The sequence below is a fragment of the Apteryx mantelli genome, chromosome 1, assembly GCF_036417845.1.
Source record: "Apteryx mantelli isolate bAptMan1 chromosome 1, bAptMan1.hap1, whole genome shotgun sequence".
Lineage (NCBI taxonomy): Eukaryota > Metazoa > Chordata > Aves > Apterygiformes > Apterygidae > Apteryx > Apteryx mantelli.
In genome coordinates this window covers 47,662,788-47,675,207 of record NC_089978.1, presented here as the reverse complement: position 1 = coordinate 47,675,207, position 12,420 = coordinate 47,662,788, and the positions used below count along the sequence as shown (strand labels likewise).

At 38.1% G+C, this 12,420-nt stretch overlaps 1 protein-coding gene across 7 annotated transcripts in view; it reads right to left on the bottom strand.

Moving 5' to 3' along the window:
• LMO7 (LIM domain 7) overlaps positions 1–12,420 on the bottom strand; it is a 137,361-nt gene that overhangs the window by 65,162 nt on the left and 59,779 nt on the right. The window lies entirely within an intron of this gene.

Sequence of the window (12,420 nt, the reverse complement as noted above, 5' to 3'; positions counted from 1 at the left end):
TTTTTTCCTGAGCAAGCCCATGCTGTCTATTAAAGGAACAAAATTAATCATGCAGCTCTGGCACACATCTGACATTGTAAGCACGGAGTACCTGCCTCACTTTATTCTGAGTATTTCAACCAACAGTGCACGCTATTCCAAAGTGGTACTGAAGAGCCAGGTGATGAGCCGAATTCATCCTTCTGTGTACCCAGCCTGGCGCACAGCTGAAAGCAGCTACAGCGCAGCCATTGCTCACATGGCACCCAAGCAAACAAAGCTCGGGAGCTCATGCCCTTACTGTTTGGTGCCATCAGCCCATGGATTCATAGTTTCAAAATCCTGCCTGATGAACTAAGAAGAATATTGCATAAAAAAAATAAATTCACAAATGAAGTCACTTCATTTTGGTGACAATCACCACCCTAGACTGACTATACCACCTGGAATAACTGGAAATCTCCTTATAGATTATTTAATGGTTAAACAGAAACAAGCTTGTTGAGTGCTTTCACAAGTTATTCAACCAGTATTAGAGAAGAATGAATTAAACTAAGGAATTTGGTGATAACTCAAAGAAGAAAATGCCTCAGTAAGACAAAATGTTGTTTACAAAAAGGAAAGCTATTTTTCAAAGGAAATTTTTTTTCCTCCCAATGAAGGAATGAAAACATCACAATGAAATGGCAAATAATACTAGTGAATCACTAGTGCATAGTGACCTTTGTAAGATTTCTCAGCAGCAAACAACATTCAGTACAAAAGATGAGCTCAGATTCCACAGAATGAAATGTTCTACACAGTGAAAAGTGAGTGTTTTTCAGGATGTGCACAGCAGAGGAATATATCATTAGTGATGCATCATATTCTGTGCTTATACAGTCTGGGTGGGAGTGCCTTCTGCATAACCATCTGATGTGTGATCTTACAGTTTCTTACATTGCCCATGCAGAAATCAGTAACAAAACCTCTTGAATTAACTGATCTTTTTAGAGCAAAAGTAGGTCTTAAATTAAGATGCTGAATAGAGTATATGCAGATATATACCAGCTTATTTGTACAAAATTTCAACCATTTCCATTTATTATTCTTATGAAGATTTTACTAAAATATCAAATAACTTGATTAAAAAAAAAATCAAGTGTGGAATTCTCAAGAATACATAATAGTATTTTTCCCTTTGACTGCATAAGCTGGTCACATATAGCGTAAGTCAGGTACTGGTCTAGATTAAGAGATTCACATTCCTGCCCTACCATGATCTTATTCAGCTCTTCAGGTACATCCATGTACTATGCTCCACACACAATGCTCCACACTTGCTACAGCTTAACAATGGTAGATTGCTTGATTGATTTAGCAAATCTTATTAATCACTTCCATGGAATTAGTGTCAGATTTTTTTTACTCACGCTTCTTGGAAAAGGTTATCATAGTTTTACAGAAGTTAAAGCATCCTGATGTGATGTTTTCAAAAACCACACACACAAGTGTCCACATTGGGCCAGATCAAAAGTCTGCCTAGCTCAGGATCCCATCTTCCTGCACAACCGTACGCGGCTGCCTGAAGAAGAGTAAAAATAGAGCAGGTAAGCAGGCAAGATGCTTCTGCCTCGGGGACTTCCTGAGCTAGATGTGGTTTCTCTGTATTTAGCAACTCTTACGAGATTTCTCTGCTGTGACCTTCTCCACTCTCCCCTGAGCTCAAGTAAGCTTTAATCATCCACAGCATCTTCTGACGAGAAAGCCTACTGCCCTTTCGTTTGCTTTGTCCTTGTAACATAAGACACAGTTACCGTTTTTAAGTTTGTTATTTTGTCCACCATCATCTCTCTTTCAGGCTCTGTTCATCCATCCTCTTTCAGGCTCAGGACTCCCAGCTTGTTTAATCAAACCTAGAGCAGAAGCAACTCCATTTTCTAGGTCAGAGAAGGGCTGGGAGAATAAGGATTTTCTAGCTCCACAGTATTCTTTTCTGAGGTTTTTGGGGAGGTGACGTGAGAAAGGGAAGAAAGGGGGGGGGGGAATCAAGGTCCAAAGATTCAGACGGTATTTACAACACTGGCAAACCACAGATCGCTACAGCTGCACAATTTCCACAGCCTTTTTTTGGGAGGGGGTGGGAAGATGAGTAAGGGCAGAGAGATGGGGGGAATGACTGCCACTAAATACTGAATTAATGCTCTCGCAAAACTCTTTCACAAATTTCTATCCCCAAGATCTCAGCCCCAAGCAGTAGTAGCGATTCCAGAACTAATTATTTTATATATGAAGTTGGAATTTTCCTGTGTTTTCCTGTTCTGACTCAAGAAACCCAAGTTTTTTCTTCTGTTTTATAGATAAAAAGAACACCACTTCTGAAAATTAGCACACAGAACCATTAAAAGATGCTTACTGGACTAGTCAACACCAGTAAAGGTGGGTAGACTAGGATTAGTTTATGGAATTGTGCAGTAATTCCCTAACTGCATAGATTTGTGATGAAAAAACAAACAAACAAACAAAAAAACCCACACACACCTTAAAATCAAGCCATGAAAGTATACCATACCTTCCACTAATACAGGCATTTTAGCTAGCATTTTGCAAATACATCAGTCATCACAGAAAATGATCAAGGCTGAGAGCATTTTATACAACGTCTCATAAACATCAGGTGGTTAGAGTTAAAAAGAATACATTATTGCATCATAAATCTGACAAGCATATTCAAGCACTTATTCACTGTAAATGTCCATAATTTACTATCCTTTGCAAAAGCACAAGTATTTTGAACTTAGCTTCCCTTTCCCCACCCCAGTTAAATATTTTATCATATAACGCATTGGAATCCACGTCCGTTGATGTATATCTTTACATACTGGGTTCAAAGGTGTGTACGTGTTTACACTTGCAGGATGTTTTTTCTAGAAGGGAAAGGAAAGAGGAAATATCATCTGCATTAGTCAACCTGCTGTGAGTAACTGGCCACAGCGACTTTCACATTTTTCTATCCGAATCAGGTGCTGATACTGGGCTCACTCCTCAAGCGGATAGGAGCATCTGGAGGGTGCAGTCAACACGCCGGAGGGCAGGGCTGAGGGACTGTGGTAGGCAGCAGGGCTGGGCCAGCAGCAACTTCATGGAGCCAACAAGGACGAATGCAAAGTCCTGCCCTGGGAAGGACTAACCCCTGAGGGCTGCCCCGGGGGTCCTGGTGGGTGCTGGCAGCATGGAGGGCTAGCAGCACCTGGGTGGTAGGAATAGAGGCATGGCCAACAGGATGATGGAAGTGACTATCCCCCCCTTCACTGAGCACTTCTTACACCACACCAATAACACCGTGTCCAGCTTCGGCCCCCCAGTTCAGGAAAATCATTGATAAACCAGAGCAAGTTCAGAAGAGGGCCACCAGGATGGTCAAAGCTGGAGCACTCGTCCTGTGAGGAGAGGCCAAGAGAGGTGACCTCTTGCTCAGGCTAGATAAGAGATGGCTGCAGGGGTACCTAGCAGCAATCCTGGTACTTATAGGGAGGCTCTTTACTTAGGTGCAGAGCAGAAGAACAAGATATGACAGCCATAGACTGAGACAAGAAATGTTCCAATTAGATATAATGAAAAACATTTTTATTGGGAGGATAATTATGTGCTGGAGCTGGTTGCCCAGAGAAGTCTCCATCCATGGAGGGCTTCAAGACCTGAACAACCTGGGTCGAGTTCAGCCTTGACCCTGCTTTGAGCAGGAGGCTGGGCTAGGCACCTCCTGAGCTCCCTTCCCACCTGAATTCTGTTCTTTTGATGGGAATTAAGTTGGCTCTACCGCTTCACAGTGAAGATGTCCAACATCTTACACAAGTTCTCCAGTTTTATTTTTTTGTAACAGATCTCTATCGTTTAAAAGAAACATGACACTATCACGCCTTTGTGTTGGTAACAACCTTCATTCTTTTCTCCCAAACTGCTGTCTTCTTTTAACCATGTGGCAAGCCATTATTTCATTTAACAGGTTTCAGTGACAAAATGAAAAAACTGCAACCCTGTCAACATACATTCTTAAAAAATATTTAAATTTGTTATTGCATTACCAGTTTTCTTCTGCAGTACTGGCAGAAGAAATCCTGTTAAAGTTGCTTTGAAAAATATTATTTAAGTGCTCCAGCTAAGAACCAGTAATAACAATTACAGTTGTCATCTTTGAAAGCACTGCAAAACAGTATTAATCATAGCATAGAAATAAATGGCCACAAGCAGGATTTCGTATCAAGTAGGATCTAGAGTTGTCAACATACTGTTCAGCTTTATTTTCTCTATTTACAGAGTATGATTAACTGACAATCTCCTTTATCCACAGGAAGCTTCAAGAAGTCAGCTTCCCCCAACATGTAGAATAAGAGCTCTTCCTATTAATTTTTTCTGTCTACTGAAAAACTAATCAAACTTCAGTAATTTAGTAGCAATATACAATTAGAGATAATCAGATAGTAAATTTGTACACAAGTTTCTGTATAATTGACACAAAGGTAACAAACTCTTTTTTAGAAGTCTCTTAACTCCCAACCTCAAGCACAAGCACTTTTTCTGTCTGCAAAAATCCCACTAAAAAAAAAAAAAAAAGCCATCACCAAAAAATGAAAATATTCTCTTTGCCTTCTTTCACAACTCACTGATACTCATCCAGATTGATCCCCCTCTACTGCATTTTACAAATTGCATTTTATTCCAGGACATTAGGGGACTGATATGCATGCTAACAAATGAATACTTGTGCCTAAAGATTTGGACAGATTCCCATGTGAATCCTAGAAGCTTAGACACTTCTCTCTCCTTAACACATAGCAAGTGTGAAAAACACTTAAAAAGCTTTTACTAGTAATGGTTTTGCACCCCCCCCATATTATTGCAGAGATGCTTTTAAAATATAAAAGGATCAAAAATGAGGACTTTGAACAAACCAAGACCTTTCTGCAGAAAGCTACTGTAATCTTCTTCAGTGAGCCATTAGTTTTGTAGCATAACTATTTAAATTTCAATATAAGGCTATGTGTCACTAAAGATACCTGAATTACTGTAACTGCTACTAAAACACACTAATGTCATTTTTTCCAAACTTGTTCAGTGTATGTTTCCATACACTTGCAGATATAAGTATGCAACTCCAGAAGTTTTCCATTCTAACAGCAGAATCATCTCACAAAATACATAAATGGTAAAACACACTATCAAAATTATAATCCCATAAAGGCAACGTAAATTAACTGTTAAATTACTCAACAGAAAAAATGAACAATCCCAAATATTTCTCTTAGTGATCAGAAACTTCATAGATAAAGTAGAAAGATTTAAATAGTACCACACCTAACATTTTATAGACTTTACACTGAGAAGTTGGAGGTAAATTCCTAGCAGATATGGTCTAAAGTCCGGAACATATTTTATTACCTACAACTGTTCTACCACCATGATTTAAAACTTAGGCAAGTTAATGACAAAAGCATGAATGTTTTACACTAAGAACAACAGTGTTAAGACTGATAAAATACACGCTTTTCAATTATCACCATCTTCTTTACCTTAGTGTAACTGTCACTGGTATTAATCAAAGTTACACAGGTGAAATACATGATCTTGAAATTAATTATGTCACGAACAATAAAATTACAGTAATTTCAATGTTTAGAATACAGATACGCCTGGGAAGATTAGCTGCTATAAATGTCAGCTTATTCCCATTGAAATGCCCATAGCGAAAAGAAAAATTCCACACTTAAAGTTGTAGGAACATGTCTGGAGTCATTCTGAAGCGTGAGTTCTTCCCCTTTCCATTCCAAGGGAAGTGGCACTAGGAAACTTGTCACCACAATAAAACCCTATTACAACCACATGGTAACAATGGTATTTCCCTGGAGGTCAGGCAAAAAATTAAAGCAGCATTCATTATTCTAATTAAATTTTGGTAAAAAGGTTCTTAGGCATATGTTTATTCTCATTTCAGTTTTCAAGAGCCATAAAACCCTGTGGTTCAATCCTTTCATTTCAACTTGAATGCAAAAATAATTTCTTGAACGTAACATAATTTCTTAAAACTCTATGCCCAACCCTTCAGGGCGCTTGGCTTTTCAGTCACCCAGGTATAATGTGGAGGGCTTACACAGGTATAAATTTAGGGCTAACTGCTGCCGTACCAGCTGCACTGAAGCACTTGGCCTTTATCCAGTTCACAATATTCTATTCTACACAAAATAAAGAGGCAGGAAAGGGTGGTTCTCTGTGCGTGTGTTTTTAAACCAAATTAAAAGTGGGTTTTTCAACTCATTTTCATGCGTGTTTCTTGGGGGGGGGGGGAGCACTACAGTAAAATCAGGCTCAGCTCCATTATGCGATTTCATTGTAACCCTGAAACTCTTCAGCAAAAAAGAATTCAAGATGATATAGTTACTTTGCAAGCACATTAGACATGCGAGAAGTCTGAAGTATGAATTCAGTTTTATCAATAACAAACACTAACTCTGAGCAACTTGGCCACAAATTTACTTGTATACTTTCCTTTAAAAAAAAAAAAAAAATCCACATTTTCAGGATATTTGACTCTGTCTCCTTTGATCAAAGTATGGCAGTTCTTCCTGAAGCACAAGCGGGGATATAACTCTCAGAAGGGTTTCTCATCATTACATCTCAAACTCCCAGGTAGTCATTTGCCAGGCAGTTTAAAGAGCTGAGTGTTACTGGCAAAGCATGCCTAAAATATTACCTCAAGTACTGAGATGTGGAATATATTTAGAAAGGAGAGTCTCAATTGTGGAAACTCTCCTTTCTAAATATATTGCTTTCCGCCACCTCCACTTTTCCATCCTTTCTCCTTTTACCTGACTGTCTGATGTTCATGACTGAAATATAAGCAAAGAGTCAGAGACCCTCAGACTCTCCACACCAAATCACTATGTTTCTTTTAAATAAGTTCTTGAGGATTCTTTTATTTGCCATGTAGGTTTTTTTTTTTTCCATGGTGCATTTTGGTAAGGCTTTCAGTCTTACTGCACAGTTATGAAGAATACCACTGGCCTTTCTAAATGAAGGCTGAGTTTCACGTGTACTAGTCAACACAATTCCAGATGCTAGAGATTTGAAAATAAATAAATAAATAAATAAAATTTAAAAAATTCTAAAAGCATTGACAATAACTGTCCACTCAAGAAAACCACGTTTTCAGTGGTTTCTATCCAGAATGCTTTCTTCAGTGCTGTATTCAGCAGCAGTAATATTCACACACGAATAGAAACTTTACTTTGCCTTCATCAACCCTGCAGAAGAAAGCATCGTGAACAGGAAACACAAGTGGAATCAGGAAACCCGGCATATTCCCCAGGTCCAGACAGGAAGAACATGAAAGTCATGAGAAATACCAGCTTATATAAAAAGTTCTTTTCTTATTAGAAACTAAAATCTGCTAAATAGTGCACAGCTATTTTCCTACCACATGAAGAACAAGTAGTTGCTAATGGCTTGAACACAGAAGTGGAAAATGCTACATCTGCATTCAACCTAACTCTCCTCCTCCTTCACTAGTATTTTAGGCATTCAATTATATCTGCATATTTAGCAGCTGCAGCCCAAAAAGACAAGTGAGGCAATTTCATCACTGAAAGGAGGCACTGACATTACAGTAATCTTATTTATGGCATAAAGAAGGTAGGTACTAAAGGAGGTTTTGTGTTTGGCTAAACTCAAGAGCATTATAAGACTTATTTCTAGTCTTTGCTATAAGGAGATGGTTGCTTAGTAAGGAACAACAGTTGCGATGTGGGTGGTAGTGATTCTGTACATATGTTAAAACTATTTTATGTTGGTATAATTAATCATTATTTTTCAGGTCTCGTCATATGAAAATCCCACAAAATGTACCCTGCTCTGAATGGATGAAGAGCAGCAGAGTATGCCCTTATGACCACATCACTTAGGAACTATTTGATCTTCCCAGGCTTTACTTCAACATAACAAATCTTTGACCAACTTTTTCATGGTATTTTAAATTCGGAAAATATTACCTCTGAACTGAAGTAGAGAGTATGTCTCAAAAATTAAGCTGTTGAAATGCACAGACACAAGGATCAACATGATAGGTAATGGTTATTACTTGTGTCTAGGTAGCTCTAGTTTTAAAGCTCTGAGCTTTATGCTACAGAAAGCATTGCATTCAAATTTGTTTGGGATTGTTTTTGCTTTACTCCATTACTTCAGCCCACTTCTGCACTTAATCCCACTTCAGCAAGACTTCTCTGACAGTGTCTTCTGTTTGCTTTATACTCTACTTCATTTAGTGTACAGGATTAATAATGAATAAGCCAAGAAGTAAGGAGTACCGAAAAGATGAAGGCCTTACCCAAATATTAAGTTCTGAAAGGTGGAAAGAGACTTCCAGCTATCTTAGGAGACAACAGTTTTTGAATTTCAGTCAAGACCTACTCTAAATGTAACCTTACAGTAATAATTTTAATAGAAATCAAATATTTTAACTTGATACTTCACTGAAGAATGAAAGTGATATAGTAAAGTTAACATCAGGGCTCAGAGGCTTACGACAGCATTTAAAAATGTTGGCCATTTAAAATTAACACAGTGAATTCTTTCAGAAGTTTCTGGCTTAGTGCCTTTTTAATATTTTCCTATCTTAACCCACACTTGTTCAGATTTATGATTAATATGTAATGAGGTTCTTTAAGTGGATACCTCATTCTACAGAAGCAGAATTTATTCAGATGGAAGAATTAATTTGCTTGAAGACAAGACAACTCTTAGTTATGCTGTCAGCCCGATTGCTCAGTTTGCCTCCTTTAAAACTGATAATTGGGATAACAAATTCAATCAGACCTGAAGCGTGGTATCTGTCTATGCAAACTCTCACTTTCATTATTTTACTAAGAACCCTTCCACAGCTGGGAACAACTGGGTGTGCCACTTTTAAAGAGCTGGGTAAGGAAGTGCTCAGCATTTTTAAATAGTAACTGTACTGGCAACTGAAAGTCACTAAGCTCATATTACAGTATTTCTTTGATATAACTAGAAAAGAATCAAATGAAATGTTAAGACAATCTTAGATTATCATAAAAAACAAAACAGGACTTGATGGATTTTAAAATAATATCTCCTCCAATTAAAAATAATAAAAACCTAGGTTAAAGAAAAAGGAATATATCAGGTCTACTGGAAGAACTGAAGAGGGACACACGCATTCACACAAATAACTAACCATGAAACAAGAAGATACGCACCTACCTGCCGGACATGGTTACATGAGGAATAATTTCATCTGCATACTTTTTTTTGGAACACATGACACATTGCTGTACTAGACCATTGAGTAGTAATGCCTGCAGATTTGCAGAAAGACTGATCTATAAATTTCAGACTTTAATCTATACTCTCATTTTCACCGGCAGAAACAAAACCATCCAGTATATTTTTCCACTTCACTCTACTACTAATCTCATCAGTGATCTGGCAAAGCATGAGGTTTGCAATGCTTTGAACAGCAGTGAGTACTTTTAACCTGCCCTCTTGTTGTTTAGGAGTTTGTTTGAAAATTTTAAGGAGCTTTTTCTTTGCTAAAAGGATAATCACATAATCCCTTGTAACTGAGATAGATCAACGTACTGGAAATTTAAGAGATCTCTTACCTTTCCTGTCCAGATGTAAGTAGTAATTACAGAAAAGGGTTTCACATTATAGCTGCACATAATCTCAATTGCAAGAAAATACAAAATAAAAGTGAAAGTTGCAAACTCATTATCAAAAAGGAAGATAAACTGATAGCTGTTATTTTTTAGTATGGCTTCTCGTAACACTTGAGTAACAGAGGGTCTTATCCTTAGCTCTGCTGCCAGAAGAACATTACATTACTTACAAGTAAAAGCTCTTAAAAAAAACTCTTTAAAAGCTCTTAAGGCTTGACACCATTACCATACACTGTTGATGACACAAAAGATAAGGTCACATCAGTAAGGGTACACTGCAGAGCAATAAGCACAGTCAGAGAGACTATCAAGGTGGGACAGGACAGAGGTCCGATGGGTGTTGAGCAGCCTGAAGGTGCACAATGATACAAGAATGAGGAGGTGCCAAATGTAGCCGTCAGGCTGCAGATACAGAAGGCAGAGAGGAAACACTACAGTTAACTATGCACTGTATGAAAAAGTCAGTCCTTACTGCAGGATATTTGAAGTGCCAGAAGTGTTAAAGGGTTCAACAAGCCACTAGACAAACTGACAAAAGGCCAAGTGCAGCAGGGGCAGAGATGCAGCCTCCTGGTCGGTGTTAGAGATGCTGTTCGGCCTGACAGTAGGGCAACTCATGGGGTTTTTTTAGTGCTGGAAGTAGACCCACCCTTTTAGTGGTACTTTCTTCTTTAACAAACTGTTTACTTTCACATAAAACGCAAACTAGGAATTGTCTTATGCTTGGTGGTACATATGTATGGCCTACCACTGTGTTCAGTACTGTTTTCAGCAATGCATGCTGCCTCAGGCATATATTAATATTATCCTGTGCAACCTATCACAGCTGATTTAAGATGTGGGCAATTGGCCTAGGGCAATAGTGGCAAAATACACTTGCTTAGGAACGTTAGAAAGCCAAAAACCGAAATGTAATCTTTTATAAAAATCAGCATATGAAAAGTTTTCCCTCTCACAACTAGAAATTATTTACTTTTAATGCTGACACCAAGGTTATCAGAGGATAAGGCATAAGCAACACAAGAAACAGTATGCCTGTTCTGATGCCTAGCATCCTACCAGTTTTGAAATTTATAATTCAGCTTGAATATACAAAATTACCCATTCCTATTAAATAAAGAAAATAGGACAAAGTTTCTAATCAGACAGCATTTCTCTCCTGACACACACATGACTTTCTCCAGAAACCTGCTGAAGACTAGTTTGCCCCCTACGTAATCACTGACATACAATTAATGTTTCAAAGGAGAGTTATCTTTGTATACCTTTTAGTCCAAAAGATGAAGGAAATAACATCCCCTTCTCTATCCCTTCCCAAACTCCTAAACATGTTAAAACATGCTACTGCTTTACAGTGTGGTCAGATTTAGATGTTTTGAATTACTCTATAAGCATTTTAACCATACTGGGAAACTGTTACATGACACATAACGTGTGGAAATTTTAACTTATATTGAAACAAAAGAGCACGACTACACCATTAGCCGCTCTTTCCACTCTAACCCGGAATTTCTGTATTGTTGTCAATAATAAGTGATCAACAGTTAAATCTTCTTTTTTGGAAAACACAGATTAATCTATTGCCCAGTAGATATGATATAATACTCCAACTGCCTTCCGACAAATCCAAATTCCAGCCTTTTTCTTGGCTCCTGGAGCCAAGAAGGGAACTAGTGGAGCTGCAAGGCTCCAAAAAATCCAGTTCCAGACCCACTAGATTAATTTCATGGCTGACCTCACTTAGGCACTGTGGTTAATGTGGGGACAAGTTGGACAACATACCTTGCACAACAGTTTGCTAACTCTACCTACCCGACCTCCTTTGGGTTTCAGTTTGTCATTATTTACACTGCTGAACACCAGCTCCTGACAATTTCAAATCATTCTTTGCTATATCCTTAGAGTAAATCTCAACCAAAATAGGCTTTAATAAGGCTTTTGTGAATAATTAAAACATGATAGGGTTACCAGTCCTCTGGCCTTCAGCATTACATACAAACCAATGTAAAGAATACCAGCCTTCTGAAAGGGTGCCAAATCCTAAACACCACATTTGCAAGAAATTATGTTTCAGGTATGAGTCAAACATTGGAAAATGCATTTCCATCTTAAGTATCAGAGCTCAGAATGTATTAACTTTCAGTCTGAAACCAGGCAGAGAATATGTTAGCATACTACCATCCAATCCACCTACAGGAGATTTCTTTCTAATTAACAAACTAGTTATGTGCCATTTCACAATGTTTTTTCATGTATTTACAGAAGGATTACTGCCCATGCCTTTTTTATTAAATTGGTAATTTAAGACAGGAATTAATGCTTAACATTTAACCCAACAGATTTCCAGCACAAGCCACTGAGCCTTTCTTGTTTGGAGACTGGATAATAAAAATCCTGTGTACCCACACACCTAACATTGTATCAAAGTGAAGGACCCCAAGGGACATTTTTCCATAACACTTATCTTAAAACACTCATGAAGTGTCTGCTTATTAAAGCACCATCTTAATCTCCCAGAAACTAGTAGCAAGCTCATATTAGGACACTCAGTAGTCCTGATATTTGACGACCCACTAATTACATACCAGAACCAAACCACTTCTATTTCACAGGAAAGCAGTCCTCTGTAAACATGACAATTATTCCTTGTGCAATTTAGTACTTGGTTTCCACTCAGACACACCTTGACAGGAGATGCAACATTCGGTGACAAACATCTGATTAATATTTGGAG